Here is a 20,773-nt window from a genome sequence, read left to right as displayed (position 1 = left end):
TGCACGGAGATCAGATCATAACAGCATCTGCAGTCCTTTCTCTGTCTCTGAATCAGACTTGTGCTCAAGCTCCTCAATTTCAGCCAGAAAATACCTGAAATCACCAAAAAATACACAAACTCGAAGTAGAATCCAAAAATGTGAATTTCGCACTAAAACTTATGAAAACTTAATAAAACTTAAACAAAACATACTGAAAACTATATGAAAATAATGCCAAAAAATGTATAAAATATCCGTTCATCAGAATACCAAACTTAAACTGTTGCTTGTCCCTAAGCAACCAAAAATAAGTAGGATTAAAAAGAAATAGAAGAATACAATAAATCTCAGAATTTTCAATGAAGCTCATTTTCAATTAGATGAGCGGGACTAATAGCTTTTTGCTTTTGAATAGTTTTGGCATCTCACTTTTCATTGAAGCTCAAAATGATTGGCATATTTAGGTACTTAGAATCCAGATGATATTATTGATTCTCCTAGTTGAGTTCTTTTTTGTTCCTCAATACAGCTTCTTTAGAGTCTTGGCCGTGACCTTAAGTACTTTATTTTCTAGTATTACCACCGGATACATAAATGCCACAGACACTTTAACTGGGTGAATCCCTTAGGATTGTGATCCAGCTTTGCTAGAATCCCCAGCCAGTGACCACATATCACAGTGGTGTCTAGAGTTCTTAAGCACACTCTTTGCTTTGGATTACGACTTTAACTGCTCAGTTTCAAGTTTTTCACTTGACACCTTCACACCACAAGCATATAGTAAAGGAAGCAGCTCAATTGAACTGCCTAGGCTAAGATATTTCTTTTAGGCCCTCTTAACCATTGATGCTCAAAGCCTTGGATCCTTGCTCTTGCCTTTTGGTTTTAAGAGCTACTGGCTTTTTGCTCTTGCCTTTTGGTTTAAAGATCTTATTGGCTTTTTCTTTTTCTGCTATATTTTTTTCGCATTTTTTCCCATATAATTTTTTCTTTTATTACTTTTTGCTACTTTTTCTTACTTCAAGAATCAAATTTTGGATTTTTTTAAATTACCAATAACACTTCACTTTCATCATCATTCTTTCAAGAGCCAATATTCTTTAACTCCAACATCAAATATGCACTGTTCATTCATACATTCAGAAAATAAAAGGTAATACCACCACATCAAATAATTGAACTACTCTTAATATATAACTCAAAATTCATGTATCTTACTTTTCTTTTTCAAATAAAATTTTCTTTTAAGCAAGGTGATAGATGCATGGAATATTTCATAACTTTAAGACATAAAATAAAGATGATCATGCACTAAAACCAAACAATAAAACAAAATACATGGAAAACAGAAAAAATAAATAAGTACAGGGAATTAAGGGAACGAATCCCCCTTAGTGATGACGGCTACTACTCTTTCTGGAGGATCCAATGGAGTGTTTGATTTCTTCTATGTCACACCCCTGCCTCTATTGTTCTTCCCTCAAAACTCTTTGTTCTTCTCTCATGACTCTTTGATCTTCTCTTATGTCATGGAGGATGGTAGAATGCTCTTGATGTCCCATCCTTAGTTGATCCATGCTAGAGCTCAATTCTTCTAGAGAAGTGTGTAATTGGTCCCAATAGCCTTAAGGAGGAAAATACATCCCTTGAGGCATCTTTGAGATTTTTTGTTGAGGCAGCTCCACATGCTCTTACTGTGGTCCATGTGCTGACTCTATAATTTGCTCCATCCTCTTCTTAGTGATGGGCTTGTCCTCCTTAGTAGGACTGTCTTCTTCTATGAAAATTCCAACTGAATTGCATAGATGACAAATAAGGTGGGGGAATGCCAACCTTGCTAAGGGGGAAGGCTTTTCAGCTTTCTTGTACAACTCTTGAGGTATTATCTCATGTACCTCTAGCTCACTTCCAATCATGATGCAATGAATCATGATGGCTTTGTCAATGGTCACTTTTGACCGATTGCTAGCAGGGATGATAGAGCGTTGGATAAATTCCAACCATCCTCTAGCTACGGGCTTGAGGTCAAGCCTTCTCAGTTGGATAGACTTGCCTTGAGCATCCTTCTTCCACTGAGCTCCTTCCACACAAATATCTGAAAGGACTTGGTCCAGCCTCTGGTCAAAATTGACTCTCCTAGTGTAAGGATGTGGGTCTCCTTGCATCATTGGCAAATAGAGCGCCAACCTTACACTTTCCGGGTTGAAATCCAAGAGATGCCCTTGGACCATGGTGCTCCATTTTTTGGATTTGGGTTCACACTAATGTCATGGTTTTTAGTGACCCATGTATTAGCATAGAATTCTTGCACCATCAAGATCCCAACTTCTAGGATAGGATTGGTTAGGACTTTCCCAACCTCTCCTCCGGATTTCTCTTTGGATCTCCGAGTACTCATTCTTTTTTAGCCTAAAGGGGACTTCAGGAAACACCCTCTTCTTTGCTACTATTTCATAGAAGTGGTCTTGATGAGTTTTGGTGATGAATTTCTACATCTCCTAAGATTTGGAGGTGGAAGCAACTACTTTTTCTTTTCTCTTTCTAGAGGATTCTCTGACTTTGGGTGCTATAAGTGGGAATGGAAAGCAAAAAGCAAGGCTTTTCTAACACCAAACTTAAAAGCTTTGCTCGTCCTCGAGCAAAATATGAAGAAAATGGAGGAAAATAGTAGAAGAATAGAATAGAGGAGATGGAGAGGGATAGTGGATTCGGCCAAGAAGGGCTTTAGTGTATGAATGGTGTGTGTATGAAGGGTAGGAAGAAGGGGTATTTATAGGAGTGTGATAGGTTGGGTTCGAATGAATGGGTGGGAATTGGGTTGGAAATTTTGAGATTGAAGTGGGTGGAGGTTGGTGGGAGTTATGATGGTATTGAAAAGTGATATGGATGTGATTGGATTAGAGTTTATAGGGAAGAATATGTGGGAAAGAGTGAAAATAAGAGAGAGAGGAAGATGGGATAGGTGGAGATTCTGTGGTACCCACTGATCCTGAGAGGTTAGGGAATTTGAGTTCCCTGCCCCTGATGACATGTCATCATGTCATATTTTTCTATGTTTTTTCATACAAAAAATTGATAATTAGTGCTTAAATATTGCATTCTTTTGTGCTTAAATGGTATATTTCCTTGATCTTTTGATTTTATAAATTTTGTAAGAAATAAGTGGAAGAAGAAGAAAAAAAACACAAATTAAGCTTAAAAAGAGAAAAGAAGAATTTTGGGATACACTTTGAAGTTTGAGCACGCTTTCGAAGTTTAGGCCACACTTTTAAAAGCATAGTCCATGACCATGAAGCATTTAATTATTAATGCCATCATAACAATATGCACATGCATTACCATGAATACCACGGCCAATTAAAGCATGCATGCATGCCATCATGAACCATGCATTATTCAATTGGCATTATTAATGAGCTTTACGGCATTACTAATAAGCATGCATGTAATACATTGTTAAGGTCAATGAATTAATGGATGAATGCATTGGCATTAGTAATAATAAGCCAAAGCATGCATATAAAACAAAAAAAGCCTAGCGTTCATAAAATGTAACGGAGCGCTCATCCAAGGAAGAAAGGGAGCGCTACGTGAATTTTGTCAACTTTCTCGGGCTTATGGATGCTAGGCAAGGAAGGCATGCATGTAACGTTCATTAAATGAACAGAGCGCACCATGAGGAACCACACAAGCAAAGGAAGCCCATCAAGCCAAGGAGGTAGCGTTTAAAGATTGAGCGCTACGTTAACTCTTTCAACGTTTTCGTGGCCCGTTTGAAGAAAAACAAGGCGCGACACTCCCAAAATGAAGCGGCCAGGGTTCGAAGAAGGAGCCTCACTCCAAGGCATGTAGCACTACGTTAAGAACTCCTCACTGAGCGCTATGTCTGAACCAAGCAAGGCTGGACGCATCAACACAACAAGGCATGTGTAGCGCTCAATTCACTAACTTAACTGAGCGCTCCACTGGAGCTTCACAAAATGCACACTGATCCAATTAAATCAAGCCATCCGGATTCATTCTTCCTCAAATCCAAAGCAAGCAAAGCCCTTCAACATAACTCAAAGGTACAAGAAACAATTAGATTAGAAATTTATTTTAATTGTAATTTGTTTTCAATTTCAATTTCATTTTCATTTTGTAAAAAACCTATAAAAAGGTATCAGTTTCATTTTCAAAAAAAGGCTGGCTCTAATAGAGAGCAGTAGGAGTAGGAGTAGAATAGAGAGCTCTCTTTTAATTTTTCTTTTTTAATTTAAAGAATTGGAGATCAAATATGAGTTTTGCTTTCTGTTTCATTGTCTCTCTTCTGTAATTGTCAATTTCTCTTTTAGAATTTCATGAGTGATCTAAGTTCTCTTGCTATTTTGATTCTTCTGCACTTCTACATTTTTGTTTTGGTACTGAATTGATCTGTTTCTGAATTTCTTCATCCGAGAGCCCTTTAGTTTACTGCACTCCACATTCTTCAATTCTGTTTTAATTTCCAGCACCCAATTCCTTTTACTTTTCATGTAATTTAATTCCTCTGTAATTGTTCTAAGTTCTGCTTACTGCTTCCTTTAAATTCCCAGCACCCAATCTCCTTTACATTTGATGCAATTTACTTTTCTTGCTCTTTAAGTTTCTGTCAATTTTACTCTCTGCACTTTAAATTTCTTGTCATTTACTTTCTACTGCATCAATTATCACTCAATATTGTTAGCTTGACTAGACTAATCACCTCACTAAAGTTGTTTGATCCATCAATCCCTGTTGGATCGACCTCACTCTTGTGAGTTATTACTACTTGATGCGACCCGGTACACTTGTCGGTGAGTTTTGTGTGGAAATCTTAATTTTCACCCATCAAGTTTTTGGCGCCGTTGCCGGGGATTGATTTAGATCAACAATGATTAAGTGGGTGAGAAGTCTAGATCAAGCATTTTCTTTATTTTTGTTCTCTGATTTAAGCTGATAGCAAGGTGTTTGAATTATTGCCTCACTAAGAAATTCTTCTCTGTGACATGAATTTTAATTTTCTTTGGTGGTGTGTTTTACAAAATTCAAATGGAGTTCAACTCATCTTATGATCAAACAAATTTTATGGGATATTACCCAACATCACCAATTTCTAATGATGGCTGGGAATATCACCAACAAATTATAGATCCTGAGCACTCCAATCTATGGAGATATGTCTCAGAACCACAAGATGAGCAAGACAATTTCATGGGATATTGCTCACCATCACCAATCTCTAATGGTGGCTGGGAGTATCACCAAGAAATTGCAAATTCTGAGCACTCCAATCAATGGAGATATGCTCCGGAGCCACAAATTGATCAAGCAATTCACATGAGATATTGTCCAGAGCCACAAAATGATTTATGTCATGATCCTCATGATAGCTGGGCATATCAACAAGAGTATGAACAATCAAGTGAAATGAACTATTTTCCAGAGCCACAAAGTGACTCATATTGCTATGATACTGACATAAATTGTGGCTGGGAAGGGAATTTCAATGTTTCATCTTCTGTTCATCAAGGAACATCATCATTTGATTGTGTTGTCAATACATACATGAAAAATTATTTCCCAATGCCACAAGATGATTCATACTGTGATGAATTTAACAATTCTTCAAGTTGTGCTTGGGAGAATCAAAACCAGAAAGCATTTGACAATTCATACTCCACTTATCAAGAGCTATCATCACTTGAGCAAACCTTCAATTCATTCATGAAAAGCTATCAAACCTCACCTCCCAGTTTTTCGTCTGAAAAATTCTTCATCACTTAACTACCCCTTGACACAAAATCTCTTCCAAAACTCACAGTCTACACAAACTTCCATGAACCAAAGCCTCTCAAGGCTTGAAACCATGCTTGAAAAATATGAAAGGGAAGCACAGAGATCCTGGAATGACCAAGAGAACTCCCTCAAAAATATGGAAGTGCTAGTAATTCAAATGTTAAGTGCAAGGGAGAAAGTGGAAGAACAAGAAAGTGAGGAAGACAATCAAGGAGATCCAAACTCAAGTGAAGCAGAAAGTTGCATAGAAGAAGAGCTCATGGAACCACCAATTCAAGATGCTTTTAATGAAGATAAAGCTCCAACCATCACACAACCACCAAGTATTGATATCCAAGAAGTGAAGGCAACTAACAAGAGCACCAAGCCTACCCCTGATCCAGCAAGCAAGCTCAACCAGGCCATTTGCAGAAAGAAGCTTGCTGGGAGGAGACCAAGAAAGGGGACATTAGCTGGTTCATCTCTCCCCTTAAGGTCATTCCTCTTAACAAACTAGAAGAAGAGGAAGAAAGTGAAGACAAACATGTCAAGCTAATGACACTAAAAGAGCGCTTGTTGGGAGGCAACCCAACCTTAGGTAACATTTCATTTCTCTGCTCGGTCTATTTTCTTTCTTTGCTTTGTTTAAATTTCAATAAGTTGGCATATGATTACATTCTAAGTTTGGTATTGCCCTGCAACAATTTGTTTTCAATCCTTCTGAATAATTGCATCAAATCAAAAATGAAAGTGTCACACTAAGATTCTAAGTTTGGTGTGCCACTTATTTTCTATGCAATTTATTCAACAACACTACTTTTCTGCATAATCATAATGCCTTTGCAGTTTTATCTTTTCTTTTGGTTTGACACTTTGTTATTCTATTCACTTTAGTTATTTCTTTGTTTTTAATGCTTTCATTTATTTTGCTTCTTGACTGTTTTTGTTAAATACCTTACTAAGAAATTTTTACTCATGATAGATTCTTGGCTTGGTGATTGTATTTACCACATAACAGTTCCTTGTGTTTAGTTTTAGTTCAAATAAATTGACATATGGTTGCATTCTAAGTTTGGTGTTGCTATGCAACAAAATTTAGTTCCAATCTTTAATGGATACTTGCATCAATTTCAAGTGAAAGTGTCACACTAAGTTTGGTGTGCCACTCATTCTTTATGCAATGTATCATGAACACCCTCTTATGTTTGCCATCACAATATCTTTGTTTCCTGTGCCTTGATTGTTATCTTTCATTTTTGCTTGCTTAAACATATGTACCACTAACATTTTCATTGTAAGACACTCATGATCCATCTTAGCCCTATAGCCATTGTTCTAATTGTTTCTTGAGGATGGGCAAGCATTCTGAGTTTGTCAAGGAAAATGGAAGAATAAGAGGAAAAGGACAATAACAAGGAAGATGAACTACAAGGTGGCAACACTCCTTTCTCCTCCTACTTGCTTCCAGTACTTTAAAGAGCATGATTGTCTTTATATTCTCTGTATGCATGTATGGTATGAATAGGCATAGCTTGAATTTTGATTTGTAACATGTTACTGTGACATTATGACTACCAACTTGAGTTGTGTGAATTCAAAGGCAATAAAGTATCATGATCATAAACAAACAAGGGATTAAAGAAGAACTTAGCATGTACATACAAGTATTGGAAGGCTAGTATGATTAATTGTTGCTCAATTGTATTAGATCTTATTTAATTGAAGTTTTCATCTAGGACATTTTGTGAAATCTTTGGAAATTATGAAAACCTTGAAAGAAGCAAATGCAAATAAGGCAAGAAAAGAAAAAGGGAAAGAATGAGAAAGCTGAAGGCTCTGAGTACCAATGACAAATTCATTGTTAAGTACTTGTGGTGTTTATGTATCAAGCAAAAAGCTTGAAAACAAAACACTTAGAGTCAAGGTTAGGCTCAAGTACAAATGCACTCCCTCAAAGCTCAAGGCTCTAAGCATCAATGATTAGAGAGTTAAGAAAAGAAACAAATGAGCTTAAAGAAGTCCTCTAATTAAATGCTTGTGGTGCTTATGTATCAAGTGGTAATACTTGAAAACAAAACATTTAGAAGTCGTAGCTTTGTTATCAAATCATGGGGCAAAGCACTCAAAAGAAGAAGCTAATAAGAAAATCAAAAGTTGGTTTCAAGGAAGAATTATAAGGAAAATATTTCATAAATTGAGCTAGATAGAAGCATCAATCATTTATATTTCTTTTGTGATTGTGGCATGCATAGAAAACTAGCCAACCATGAACATTGAGTTGTTATTCCTCTTACCTTGGACTGTCAATCTTTATTGCATGATTCTTTTCTTGCTTGGGGACAAGTAAGGTTTAAGTTTGGTATTCTGATGACATGTCATCATGTCATATTTCTGGCTGCTGCTTGGTAACATTTCATTTTTGTCATCATGATTCTTATGTTTCTTATGTCATGTTTCCTTTTAGCTTGTGGGCATTGAATGCCCAGCTGCTGCTTCTGGCTGGCGTTCAATGCCAGTTATGTACCTCTTATTGGGTGTTGAACGCCCTTGAGGTACCTCCTTCCTGGCATTCTACGCCAGGTCTATGCCTTTGTTAGGGCATTGAATGCCCAGGTTCTACCCCCTTACTGGCGTTCAATGCCAGCTTCAGGCTCCCTGGCTGGCGTTCAACACCAGCAATGTGTTCCCTAGCTGGCGTTCAACGCCAGCAAGGTCTCTACTCCAGGGTGTTCTATTTCCAGCTCTAACTATTTCTGTTTCTGTTCTAACTACTGCAATGATCAGAAACTTAAACAAATATAAAAATTAGACTGAGATAACTTAAATAAACTTAATGAAAAAATGAGATAACTTTCATTATGGCTGGGTTGCCTCCTAACAAGTGTTTCTTTAACGTCACTAGCTTGACGGTTAGCTCCTAACGGAGATGAATAGGGGCCCAAAATTTTCCCCTTACAGTGAAAATTCTTTCTTGTGCTCTCATGGATAAGTTTCACTTGTTCTAGAGACAGGATCCTGTTCACAGTGTGTGGAATGACTGGATTATCAGTGAAGGTGACTCTCATGCCAGGTGAGAGGCCTTCAGTGGGGATCTTCGAATCCCTCCAGCCTTTAGGTACTTTCTTCTTAGTACCTTTATTTTCAGTGCTTGACAATGGCTATCCAACACCAAACTTAGAGTTGGTATCTGAGGGTTCTGTATAACTTTGCACTGAGAGAGAAAGTTTGGAACATTAGGTGCTGCACAACTGTTTCTCTTTTGTCAGGGGGAGAGTTAGGGCTAGGCATCTTCAACCTTTACTAAGACATCCTCTACCAATCCATAAGCCTTTTTCATGGACTTGTCTGCTATCTCTAATGAGATTCTTGCAGCTTGTACCTCAAAGATTCTTAGCCTCTCCATTACAGAGAGTGGCATAAAGTTTATGCTTGACCCTAGGTCATACAGAGTCTTCTCAAAGGTAATGGTGCCTATAGTGCAGGGAACCAGGAAACGTCTGAGATCCGGCAGCTTATGAGGTAGTTTTTGCTGAACCAAGGCATTGAGTTCCTTAGTGAGCACTGGAGGTTCTTCCTCCAATGGCTTTGTGCCAAACCACATGACATTCAGCTTCATGAGGATTCCTAGGGAATGAGCAACTTGCCCTTCCCTAGTTTCTTCTTCCTCATCAGAGGAGGAGTGATCCTCATAATCCATGATTTGCAACAAGGCTTTTAAGGGAACTTCTATAGTATCCTCATAAGCCTTAGTTGCCTTTAGATCTTCAATAGGGAAGCCTTGAGTGGGCGTTGAATGCCTAGTAAGTACCTCCTTACTGGCGTTGAATGCCAGTCTGATGCCTTTGTGAGAGTTGAACGACCAGTAAGGTCTTTCTTACTGGCGTTCAACGCCAGTGATAGTGCCTTTGTGGGTGTTGAACGCCTAGTAGGGAGTTTTTTACTGGCGTTCAACGCCAAATCATCTCATTCAGATTCAGCCTCAATGTCCACTGTGATGGCCTTACACTCTTCTCTTGGGTTCACTTCAATATTACTAGGGAAAGTGTTAGGAGGAGTCTCAGGGATCCTCTTGCTCAGTTGACCAACTTGTACCTCCAGATTTCTAATGGTAGACCTTGTTTCAGTTATGAAACTATGAGTGGTCTTAGAGAGGTTGGAGACTATAGTGACTAAGTCAGAAAGGCTCTATCTAGGAGTCTCCATATGTTCCTAAGAATATGGGAATGATGGTCTATTGTTGAGCCTATTTTGGTTTCTTGCACCTTGATTATTGTTGAAGCCTTGCTGAGGCTTCTGTTGATCCTTCCATGAAAAGTTAGGATGATTCCTCCATGATGAATTATAGGTGTTTCCATAGGGTTCTCCTATGTAATTCACCTCCTCCAGTGAAGGTTGATCTGAATCATAAGCTTCTCCTTCATAGGAGGCTTCTTGAGTGCTGCTAGTTGCAGCTTGTGATCCCGGCAAATGCTGAGAGATCATATTGACCTGTTTAGTCAAGATCTTGTTCTAAGCCAATATGGCATTCAGAGTGTCGACTTCCAAGACTCCTTTCTTTGGAGCTACCCATTTTTCACAGTGTTTCTCCAGAAGTATACATGAATTAGTTGTTTGCAACTATTTCAATGAGTTCCTATGCCTCTTCAAGCGTTTTCTTCAAGTGGAGTTATCCACCAATAGAATGATTCAAGGACATCTTGGATATCTCAGACAGACCATCATAGAAGATTCCTAGGATAGACCATTCTGAGAGCATGTCAGGAAGATACCTCCTGATCAGTTGCTTGTATCTTTCCCAAGTTTCATAGAGGGATTCACCCTCTAAATGTCTGAAGGTTTGAACTTTCACCCTGAGCTTGCTCATCTTTTGAGGTGGAAAGAACTTGGCCAAGAAAGCATTGACCAACTTTTCCCAAGAGTCTAGACTTTCCTTAAGTTGAGAATCCACCCATATCCTAGCTCTGTATCTAATAGCAAAGGGGAAAAGCATGAGTCTGTAGACCTCAGGATCAACTCCATTGGTCCTAATAGTGTCACATATTTGCAAGAATTTAGATAGGAACTAATGTGGATCTTCTAGTGGAAGTCCATGAAACATGCAAGTTGCATTAGAGAGACTAACTGAGGCTTAAGCTCAAAGTTATTAGCTCTAATGGTAGGTATAGAGATACTTCTACCATAGAAGTCAGAAGTAGGTGCAATAAAGTCACCAAGAGCCTTCCTTGCATCTCCTCCATTATTTGGTTCTGCTGCCTGATGCCAGGACATCTAGGCCAGTTTCACTGACCTTTTCTTTACTGTTTTAGGGTAGTTTCATGCATTTTTTTAGTAAATAAGCAAGTTTTGGATGAAAATACACTTACACCTTGATTCAAGAAATTATTGTGAACTTTACATGATTTTATGAGGATTAGGTAGGAATTGAATGATAAAATTGATGATGCATAATCTCATGACTTGGAACAAAGCTTTAATGCACTTTAATTGCTTGATTTCAGGACAAAGGAAGCTAGAAGGAGCCACGTTAGCAGCCACGTTAATCTAATTAATGTGACCACTAACGTGGAATGGGGACAAGCTTGTAGCGTTAATGGAAAAGGTGATCACCAATAACACCTTCGAAGCCATCATAGCCCACGTTAGTTGCCACGTTAACTACATTAACATGGTAGCTAACGTGGAGGAAAAGAGGAGCTCCAACATTAGTGGTAAAAGTGAATTCCACTAACGCTCCACAAAGGCACAGATTAAGCCACGTTAAGAGTCACGTTAATCTAATTAACGTGAACTCTAACGTGGGATGAGGAATCAATTACCAACGTTAGTGACACTCACCCTTGTCACTAACATTGGACCAACACAAGAGTGCCCACGTTAGTGGTCATGTTAAGACCACTAACTTGAGAAGTAACGTGGAGCTAAGCATGATAAGCCAAAGTTAGTGACACTCACCTTTGTCATTAACGTTGGAGATGGCAATCACTACCACGTTAGTGGCCACGTTAATCCAATTAACGTGAACTCTAACGTGGGAAGGAGGGGCATTTGGAGCGTTAGTGACAAAGGTAAGTGTCACTAACGCTCTCGAAGCTTAGGCATGCCCATGTTAAGAGACACGTTAGTTATACTAACGTGAACTCTAACGTAGGGAAAGGGGGCAAAAGGCAACGTTATTGGAAAAGGTGAGTGACAATAACGTTTGCAAAGGACCAAGAGGCAACGTTAGTGGTCACGTTAGTGCCACTAATGTTGAAGTTAACGTGGATCATTTTGGGTTGGAATGTTAATGAAAAAGGTGATCGTCACTAACGTTCTCGAACCCACATTTTCACTTAACGTTAACACCACTAACGTCCTAACTAACGTCCATGCCTAACTCACACTTTTCTACAAACAAAGCTGAGCCCACTGAAGATTGTAACTGCTTCAACACAAGATCAAAGGCCCATATCGAAGACTTGAAGAACTAACTAGAAAATCAAGAAGAGTAGTATATATAGGAGTAGTTTTGAACTAGAGAGAAGCTTGGCACTTTTGGAGAACTACACCTTGTATATTTACTTTTCTGCACTTTTAGTCACTCTAGAATGTATTCTTCTTCATCAGTTTCCCTTTCCAGAGCTATGAAAAACTAAACCCCCTTTCATTGGGTTAGGGAGCTTTGTTGTAATTTGATGGATCAATTATAGTTTGCAATCTTCTTCCTCTTTCTTTTCTCTTGATTTACTAGAAAGCTTTTGATCTTAATTCAATTGGTTAGTTGTCTTGGAAAAGAAACTCTCCATAATTGGATCTCCTCTGAGCCTTGGAAAAGGGATGAGGAGATCATGCTAGAAATGCTTTCTCATGTTGGACCAAATTGGGGTTTGTGCGGATATAGTGACATGTAATCCTCCCAACACTTTGATTTGGAAATACATGTAGTATAATCAGTAACCATACTTCATCTCTTCCCATGAGCAAATAAATCAAGGAATTGGGCAATTGTTCAAGCTTAGAGAGATTGGGTTGCCAAGGAATTGGGATCCAATCATCTAAGATTACCAAGGAGATCAATGAATGCATTGATTGAGGAAGAGTTGAGGATGAACTTGATCCGGAGAATGCAACATCTCCTAAGCCCAGTGAATCCCCTATTTCTGATCTTACCCATTCTCTTTACTTTTTGCCATTTATCTTTATGCTCATCTCCCCAAACCCCCATTTAAGATTCTACAACTTATTTTCTGCAATTTACTTTCCCGCCATTTAATTTTCTGCAAATCTCAACTAAATTTCTGTTTAGCTCAACTAGCACACTCTTCCAACTAAAGTTGCTTGACCAATCAATCCCTGTGGGATTCGACCTCACTCTATTGTGAGTTTTTACTTGACGACAATTCGGTATACTTGTCGAAGGGAAATTTGTTGAGAGACATGTTTTTGTGCATCAAGTTTATGGCACCGTTGCCGGGGATTGATTTTGTGTCGACAATAATTAAGTTAGAAGATCACTAGATTGAGCATTTTTCTTTCGTTTGTTTATTTTACCTAGTCATTTACCTTTAGTTCATTTACCTTATTCCTTTATCCCCTCTACCCTCTCTATTTTCTTTTTCTTTCTTATTACTTACAATTATGCTCACTTACCCACTACCTGTTTGATCATTTGCACCACTCAGACTAACAGCCACTCTAACAAGAATAATCACTTCATTTTATTTCTTGCTATGTGCTCTGTTAGTTGTATGATAGAGAGAAGAAGCGGGGCTTCAACTTCCTTTGATTCGGAACCAGAAAGGACCCTTTCTAGATTAAGGAGGGAAGCAAGAGAAAAAAGAGTTGTTGGTGCTAAGGAAGAGGAAGAGTACTTTGAAACAAACATGGAGGAGAACTTGGAAAACAACCATGAAGAAGAAGCTCACAACCATGCCAGAGAAGGCCCTGTGAATCATGTTGGGCAAGAAAGAGGAGTGCTAGGCTCTTACATCAATCCAAACCCAGGAAATTATGGAAGTAGCATCCAAAAGCTAACCATACATGCCAATAACTTTGAATTGAAACCCCAGCTCATCACCCTTGTTCAGAACAACTGCTCATTTGGAGGAAGTGCCCAAGAAGACACCAATCAACATCCAACCACCTTCTTGAGAATATGTGACACTGTGAAGTCTAATGGTGTTCATCCGGATGTCTATAGACTGCTTTTGTTCCCCTTTTCACTCAGGGACAAAGCATCTAAATGGCTGGAATCCTTCTTGAAGGAGAGCTTAACGAATTGGGAAGATGTGGTGAACAAATTTTTGGCAAGATTCTACCCTCCTCAAAGAATCAACAGGCTGAGAGCTGAGGTACAAACCTTCAGGCAACAAGATGGTGAAACTTTCTATGAGGCATGGGAGAGGTTTAAGGACTTAACAAGAAGGTGCCCACCAGACATATTCAATGAATGGGTTCAACTGCACATTTTCTATGTAGGTCTTTCTTACGAGTCAAAGAAGGTCGTAGACCATTCATTAGGGGGCTTTTTAAACAAGAAGAAGACCATTGAAGAAGCCATAGATGTCATAGAGACTGTGGCTGAGAATGACTACTTCTATGCTTCTGAAAGAAGCAACACTCGAGGAGTGATGGAGCTGAACCACATGGATGCACTACTGGCTCAAAACAAGATGATCACCAAGCAGTTAGCGGATCTTACCAAGATGGTGGAAGAAAACCAAGTTGCAGCAGTCATCACTTCATTACCAGCTCAAGAAGGAGTGAATGCAGGAGAAGAAGGTGACTGGGAACAAGCCAATTATGTTGGAAATTCACCCAGACAGACCCATGATCCATACTCCAAAACTTATAATTCTGGTTGGAGAAACCACCCTAATTTTGGGTGGGGAAACCAACAAGACTAAGGCCAAGACCAGAGACGCCACAACCATAATCCCATCAACAATGCAACTCACCAACATCCCTCACAGAGATCCTATCAACACCCACCTAATCACCCTTCTCAATCATCTAACCTCAACCCACCATCACCAACTGAAGATAGACTTTCCAAAATTAAGACTCTACTTGAAAGCATATGTAAGGAAATTCAAGACAGTAAAGCTTTCTGGGAAGAAGTGCGATCCAATATGCAGAATCAAGATACTGCCATCAAAAAACTTGAAACACAAATTGGCTACTTATTCAAGCAAGCCCCTGGCCACAACATTCACAGCAATACTAATTCAACTCCAAGGGAGGAGTGTCAGGCTATCACCCTCAGAAATGGGAAAGAATTGAGGGAGACCTACAAGAAACCACAAGAGAAGAAATTGGATGAAAAAGAAAAGGGACGAGAGGAAATGCAAGTCTCCACTCCTAAGTCACATCAAGAGGGAGAAGTGCTGAAACCATGCTTCCCAAAAGCCCCATACCCCCAGCAATTAAAGAAGAAGGGAGAGGACAACAAATTCTCAAGATTCTTGGAAATCTTCAAGAAACTACAGATCCTTTGCTGAAGCAATAGAGCAAATGCCGCTCTATGCCAAGTTCTTGAAGGAATTGATGACCAAGAAGAGAAGATGGAAGAACAACAAAACTGTGGTACTCACCGAAGTATGCAGTGCCATCATTCAGCACAAATTGCCCCAGAAATTGAAGGATCCTGAGAGTTTCCAAATCCCTTGTATCATAGGGGAAATCACAGTGGAGAATGCTTTATGTGATTTAGGAGCTAGCATAAATCTGATGTCCTTAGCAATGATGCGGAAAATGAGGATTGAGGAGGCCAAATCAACAAGAATGGCCCTGCAACTAGTAGACCGATCATTTAAGTTTTCTCACGGAATAGTAGAAGACTTGTTGGTGAAGGTGGGAGACTTTATCTTTCCAATAGACTTCGTAGTATTGGACATGGAGGAAGGAGCCAAGACCTCTATCATCTTGGAAAGGCCATTCTTAGCCACTGCCGGAGCCATCATTGATGTCCAAAAGGGTGAACTTGTCCTTAAACTACATGAGGAGAAAATGATATTCAATGTGTTCATGGCCATGAGTTACCCATAAGACTCATTGGGAGAATGTATAAGGTTGGACTCAGTGGATGCTGTGGTGCAAAAGACTCTTGAAGAAGAAGAACTTGAGGAGTTAACAGAAGAAGAGGAATCAGCTTCACGCGAAGAGGCTGCAACAGTTGAAGTTCATGTTCAAAGCACACTAGAAGGGAAGGATGAAAGAAAAGAAACACCCAAACTTGAGCTAAAAGCACTGCCACCCACTCTCAAGTATGCATATTTAGGAGAGAATGAAAGCTATCCAGTGATTATAAATTTAGCCCTCAGCCGAGAACAAGAGGAAGAGTTGCTTCAAGTCTTACAAAAGCATAAGGATGCCATTGGATGGACACTTGCTGACTTGAAGGGAGTTAGTTCGACCATATGCATGCATAAGATACTATTGGAAGATGATTCCAAACCTTCCATTCAACCCCAAAGGAGGCTGAATCCAGTTATGAAGGAAGTGGTACAGAAGGAAGTCATGAAACCGTGGCAGGGAGGAGTAATCTACCCAATTTCGGTTAGCCCATGGGTTTGTTCGTCCAAGTGGTCCCCAAGAAAGGAGGAATCACAGTGGTACCCAATGAAAGGAATGAGCTGATCCCTATAAGAACTGTCATAGGATGGAGGATGTGTATTGATTATAGAAAACTCAATGAAGCCACAAGAAAAGATCACTTCCTACTTCCCTTCATGGACCGGATGCTGGAAAGACTTGCAGGACACGCATATTATTGCTTTCTAGATGGTTATTCAGGATATAACCAAATAGTGGTTGATCCAAGAGTTTAGGAGAAAATATCATTTACTTGCCCATATGGAGTGTTTGCCTATAGGCGCATGCCATTTGTGTTATGTAATGCACCTGCAACTTTTCAATGCTGCATGCTTTCCATCTTCTCGGATATGATAGAAAAGTTCATTGAAGTCTTCATGGATGACTTTTCAGTATTCGGAGATTCCTTTCCTAATTGCCTTGGTATTAAAAAGATGTCAAGAGACCAATGTGGTCTTGAATTGGGAAAAATGCCACTTTATGGTGACAGACGGAATAGTCCTTGGTCATAAGGTTTCTAACCAAGGTATTGAGGTAGACAGAGCTAAGGTGGAGCTCATTGAAAATTTACCTCCACCGAGTGATGTCAAGGCAATTAGGAGCTTTTTGGGGCATGCTGGTTTCTACAGAAGGTTTATTAAAGATTTTTCAAAGATAGCCAAGCCCTTAAGCAATCTCCTTATGTCTGATACACCATTTATCTTTGATGAGAAGTGCATGCTCGCAATTGAAAACTTGAAAAAGAAGCTATCCTCAGCTCCTATCATCACCCCACTTGATTGGAATTTGCCATTCGAACTGATGTGTGATGCATCTGATTTCACACTTGGGGCAGTGTTAGGACAGAGAAAAGAAAATTCGGTGCATGTCATATACTATGCCAGCAAGGTCCTCAATGACACTCAACGAAACTATACCACTACCGAAAAGGAGTTGCTGGCGATAGTTTTTGCATTTGACAAATTTAGATCATATCTCATTGGTTCTAAAGTGATTGTTTTCGCTGATCACACGGCACTTAAATATCTATTTGCCAAACAGGAATCAAAACCAAGACTAATCAGATGGATCTTATTGTTGTAGGAATTCAATACTGAGATTAGAGACAAAAAGGGCGTGGAGAACAAGGTAGCAGATCATTTATCCAGAATCCCTTGTGAGAAATATGTTACACATGATACAAGTGTGAATGAGTTCTTTCCGAATGAGCAGCTAATGTTGGTTTACAAGGCACCCTGGTTTGCGGATATTGCCAATTTTAAGGCAGTTGGTGACTTGCCTCCTGGAATCAACAAACATCAAAGAAGAAAACTCATCAAATATGCTAAATATTTCATTTGGGATGAGCCTTATCTCTTTAAGAAATGCTCAGATGGGATCCTTATGAGGTGCATTTCAGAAGAAGAGGGACGAGAGGTCCTGTGGAATTGTCATAGTGCTAGCTATGGAGGTCATTTTAGAGGAGAAAGAACTGCAGCAAAGGTACTACAATGTGGATTCTTCTGGCCCACTATCTTCAAGGATGCCAAGGAACTGGTGAGGAGCTGCAATGAGTGTCAAAGGGCTGGAAATTTGCCCAAGAGAAATGAGATGCCACAGCAATATATCTTAGAACTTGAACTGTTTGATGTGTGGGGGATCGACTTCATGGGACCATTCCCAACCTTATATTCGAACAAGTATATCTTGGTGGCAGTGGACTATGTATCTAAGTGGGTGGATGCCGTGGCAACCCCAACAAATGACAACAAGGTGGTCATAAACTTTCTTAGAAAGAATATCTTCACCAGATTTGGAGTCCCACGAGCCCTCATCAGTGACGGAGGGAGTCATTTTTGTAATAGACCATTGGAGACCCTACTCCTAAGGTATGGGGTGAAGCATAAGGTTGCCACACCTTATCATCCTCAAACAAGTGGGCAAACCGAGATATTAAACAGAGAGTTAAAAAAGATATTGGAAAAGACTGTAGGGGCATCAAGAAAGGACCGGGCGAAAAACTAGATGATGCTCTTTGGGCATACAGGACAGCCTTCAAAACACCAATTGGGATGTCTCCATATCAACTGGTGTACGAAAAGGCCTGTCACTTACCATTAGAGCTGGAGCACAAAGCCTTTTGGGCTTTCAAGATACTAAACCTTGATAGCACTGCTGCTGGTGAAAAGAGGGTCTTGCAGCTGCAAGAACTGGAAAAGTTTAGGTCTCAAGCCTATGAAAATACCAAGATCTATAAGGAAAAAGCAAAAAGGAGACATGATCTCAACCTGGCACCAAGAAGTTTCGAAGAAGGACAACATGTGCTTCTCTATAACTCCAAATTGAGACTCTTCCCTAGGAAACTCAAATCAAGGTGGTCCGGACCCTTTCTAGTCACAAAAGTCTCACTTTATGGACACATAAAAATCATGGAAGAAAGCTCAAAGAGGACATTCATTGTGAATGGACAAAGACTCAAGCACTACTTGGGTAGCATGGGGGAAGACCCTAAACAGAAGTATAATCTCAACTAGAGAAGCCACCATTGAGCTAGCGACGCTAAAAAAGTGCTTTGTTGGGAGGCAACCCAACCTGAGGTAGTCTCTTTCCATTTTTGTCTCAATAAAGGACTCAAGTAGAATTCTCCGTATTGTGAGGAGCTAAGTTTGGTGTTGCACACTAAAACCTCCCAAGGGTGAATGTGAAACTCTAAGTTTGGTGTTCCACCAAGAGACTCACCCTAAAGAGTGCATTGCAACCCTTCATTGATAAAGCATCTCCTCTAACAAACAGAGAAACTACTTGACGAATGTTTAATCTCTAATGCATAAATTGCTTTTCTAATTCATAATTGTTTCTGAATAAAAGCACATGAGGTTTCTGCATGTATTCAATTTGTTGTATTAGGCAAAGAACTAAGTTTGGTGTTCACACACCAAATTAAGTTCAAAAATTCATAAGCATACATGCATGCTAACTACTTTCTAAGTGCTTGTGAGAACAAGCAACTTCCAACAGTTTTACAGGAAGTCAATCAATCTCAGGAAGGAACCATATATCATCATCTAAGGAAGACATCAGGAGGTTGTATTGAACTATCTCTGAGTTATAGTGCTTTAATTGAAAGTATGATTGAATATTGTTCTCAAGGATATCCATATTCTGCTTGTTCTCTCCCTAGTCACATATAAGTGTGTTGGTCTAGGTCCTTGTCTCTCATTTTCATCATGCTTACATGTATGATTGTCCTTTTAAGTCAATTAAAAAGAAAATGTTATGAAAAACAAGAGTGGAGTTATCTTGTGAAGCAAATTCTGAATGTTTGTGGTAGGGTCATTGATGAGCTAAGTTGGTTCACCAACAAGGTGTATAGGCAACTATATGCTCCAATTCACATGCTTGAGACACACCCTATGAGACTAACCAAACAATAAGATCCCAATAAGAGAAGAAAAAGAACAATAAGAGTTTGAAAAGGAAAGAAAAACAATAAGAAATAGGGCTAGGCACCAAGGGTTTGAATATTGAGGCATGTGTCTGTGGTGTTCCTGTGCAAGGGATATGCTTGGATGAATAAGCTCTTAGGGATGCCTTATCACCTGGTAACTTGGGTTAACTAATCCGGGATTATCAGCTGAAAGCCCACTATCAAGAGCAACCTTTGCTACAGAGCACTTAGTAACCCAAAGAGGTGCTAGATACCAAGGTCTCAAGAAAGAAAAAAACAACAAACCATGTGCCTGTAGTGTGTATGTATGGGGGAAAGAGACTTGAGGGAGTAAGTCCTTAGGGGTGTCTTAACACCTAGCACCTTGAACCAACTGGTTCGGGAGTGTTGGCTGAAAGCTTATCATAAAGAATCGCCCTCTCACAAAGCACTTAGCCTAAAAAGAATGCAATAAAACCTGGAAAAGAAGGGAGGATCAATAAATAGGAAGTCTCAAAGGATGCAATCAAGTGAGTGTTCAAGGGCAAGATAAAGGCCTAAAAACCAGTGAAGGAATGAACCTAAGTTGCTATGCATGAAACCCCATAAACCAGAGACTTGAACTTCTATAATAATTATTTGTTTATCTTGTTCTTTCAGTCATTTTTCCTATATTTCAGTACTTGCTTAGGGACAAGCAAGCTTTAAGTTTGGTGTTATGATGCCAGAGCATCTAGGCCAGTTTCACTGACCTTTTTTTTACTGTTTTAGGGTAGTTTCATGCATTTTCTTAGTAAATAAGCAAGTTTTGGATGAAAATACACTTACACCTTGATTCAAGCAATTATTGTGAACTTTACATGATTTCATGAGGATTAGGCAGGAATTGAATAATATAATTGATGATGCATAATCTCATGACTTGGAACAAAGCTTTGATGCACTTTAATTGCTTGATTTCAGGACAAAGGAAGCTAGAAGGAGCCACGTTAGCAGCCACGTTAATCTAATTAACGTGACCACTAACGTGGAATGGGG

At 39.3% G+C, this 20,773-nt stretch overlaps 1 non-coding gene across 1 annotated transcript; it reads right to left on the bottom strand.

Annotated features, from left to right (window-relative positions):
* Positions 1–14,072: 14,072 nt before the first annotated feature.
* LOC112798496 (small nucleolar RNA R71) lies at positions 14,073–14,176 on the bottom strand. Its single transcript, XR_003200106.1, has one exon. It is a non-coding gene; the product is annotated as a small nucleolar RNA R71 (small nucleolar RNA).
* Positions 14,177–20,773: the final 6,597 nt, after the last annotated feature.

The sequence above is a fragment of the Arachis hypogaea genome, chromosome 4 (assembly GCF_003086295.3).
Source record: "Arachis hypogaea cultivar Tifrunner chromosome 4, arahy.Tifrunner.gnm2.J5K5, whole genome shotgun sequence".
Taxonomy (NCBI): Eukaryota; Viridiplantae; Streptophyta; class Magnoliopsida; order Fabales; family Fabaceae; genus Arachis; species Arachis hypogaea.
This window is presented reverse-complemented; position numbering and strand designations above follow the sequence as displayed.